Here is a 2,545-nt window from a genome sequence, read left to right on the forward strand (position 1 = left end):
GTCACATGACTTATTCTGTTACTGTTTTGAATCAAATTCTTTTTTCTTTTTTTTTTTAAATTTCTCGTGCTGTTTTCAACTTGCACTTTTCCACTAAAGACCATTGAACCTGTCTCATGGCTTGAGATGATATGTAGAAAGATTTTTTTTTATACTTGCACTTTACAATTCAAAATGATTTTTTTTTCCTTTGTGACAATTTTTTCATCCTTTTTTAAAATGTTAATCGGTTTTACCTCTTGGCTGATTTGTTTCCGGACTTTTTTAAAATTTGTTCTGCTTTTTTTTTTGTATGTAAGTTCTGGAGAAATCTGTGCGTTTACATACTGCATTTCTACAGTCTTTAAATTTTTAGTCGCTGCTGGCTCTCTTGATAAGGAGGAACAATGCAAGCCCCTTGTTTTGCTTGAATCTCTCAAGAAGACCAAATGATGATATAGACGGACGAAGGATAAAAAGGCTTATTGGGAGGAAATTGGCTCACAAAATGCTTTGTACTGAGACCGACGCACCGTGGTACCGTATGTCTTGCTCACTCATTGGAGAGGCTTTTACTTGAACTTATCATGCCAATGGGCTGATGTTTTATGAATGTACCTCAAGTTATGGTTTTTGTCTGCTTTACAGAGTCATCAGACACAACAACCTGTCACCCCTTATACTTAGCACTTATTCTTAGAGTAGTTTCACTTAATTTATCAACATACCACTCTGTTGGACACGCCTGAATGTCCTTTAGTACTGTAGGCCGGATGAACTTGAGGCCAAGCCACTGTAATTGTAACTCTGGCTATATTTGAATATAGATTCAATGTTAACTTCTTACTAACCTGCTGTAGTAAGGGCTTTTGTAAGGATTGCTCATTTTTTTATCAAGTCTGTCTAATGTTGTGTTGATATGCTCTTCTATGAGTGTCTGAAGAAAGCCTTGTTGACGACACCGTGGAGGTTGAAAAAAGATTCTTAACAGATAGTTGGACATATTGTGAAATACATTTATTCACTGCAGAGAGTTTGATGAGAAGGATAAAGCTGTTACACCTGTGTGGTAGGCCTAAATATTTAGCCACCCCGAGCAGAGGGTTAGCCAGCCAAGCATACGCTGCCTGTCAATGGAGTTGTGTTAACAGCGTTCACGAGAAGAGTCCATATGAACCTCCCAAAGTTTGGGTATTCTCAACCTCAGAAATTGAAATTTTCTTAAAGCTCAGAGTTCACAAGTTATGATTTGTTTGTTAACACTGTCAGAAATGGCAGAGGCCCTGGAAGTTATTTTTTTGATGAATAGTTAGTAGGCTTGGGAGATATATAATATTTCATACCCACATATCTTATACTGAAATTACATTGGGCTATTCAGTATATGATGGTAGAAGCTTTTCAGACTGATAAATACATAAAAGAAACCCACAAAATGTTAAGAAAAGTAATATTCTCAAACCTGTTATTTGATAAGTAGGTGTACAACTGTACATCCTTTGAATTCCGCTTTCCCTCAATCAGGGAAGACAAGGCTTAATTGCCTTGTTAACTCATTAAACACACTTCCTTCACCCATAGATGTACAGAAACAAAATTAAACTCACACAAACTGTCTTTGATACCTTTGCTAGTAATCCAGTTAGTAAATCTACTGTTCCAACAATCACTAGCTTTGGTTTGGTCAAAATAAACCCTCAGTTCACCAAGTTAGATGTAAAAAAAAAAAACATGTCATCAATCCTCACAGTCTCTCTGCTGCTGCTGGCCACCGGCTGTTTACAGTCCTTTAACTTATCCTTACACCACTGGGTGTCGTGGTATCTTTCAGCTCAGCTGCCTGTTCCACGAGTAGAAACTGGAGACTGAGCTTTTTGTGGTGCATGCTGTGCGGTTTATACAATGTGTTTAATAGAAAGAGCAGCACCTGTATTTATGACGGTACTGAAAAACATACTTTTGGAATTTCTAAATACCCTGGTATACCACAATACTCTGATACCGCTCAAGCCTAATGGTTAGTTAAAATGTTGTAGTTTTAATCGAATAGCATTTTTCTTCGGAATTTTATACTATGACCGAGGCAAATATTTATTTTCCCAGCAGTCTTTGCATTTCCCACAATATGTTACCCGCTTGCTTGCTTGTTAGCCTAGGTGACTACTAGACACTTCTGCCTAGCAGCGGTAATCTCACAACTTAACCGCTTGAACGCCAAGCGTATCCTACACACCCATGTTGTAACTATGAGCTCATGACTTCCATCTGATGGCAGCGTAAGTGTAAAGACTAGAAACATAGGTAAGCAGCTAGCCTGGCAAACAAGCAAAGCAAACAAAATCTGACTACCAGCACAAGCTCACAATTTACATCCTATATGTTGCTTGTTTAATTAACACTCAAAGTAAAGTGTAAAAATTATGAATTGTGGGTTTTTAGGGGTCATGTGCTGGATTTTCTGGCACAGAGGCAGACAATTCCTCCAGTTTCCAGTTTTTATGCTAAGATACGAGTGACAATAATCCTCTCTTCTAAGTCTCGGTAAGAAAGAGAATAACCAAATTCC

This window comes from Plectropomus leopardus, chromosome 11 (assembly GCF_008729295.1).
Source record: "Plectropomus leopardus isolate mb chromosome 11, YSFRI_Pleo_2.0, whole genome shotgun sequence".
Lineage (NCBI taxonomy): Eukaryota > Metazoa > Chordata > Actinopteri > Perciformes > Serranidae > Plectropomus > Plectropomus leopardus.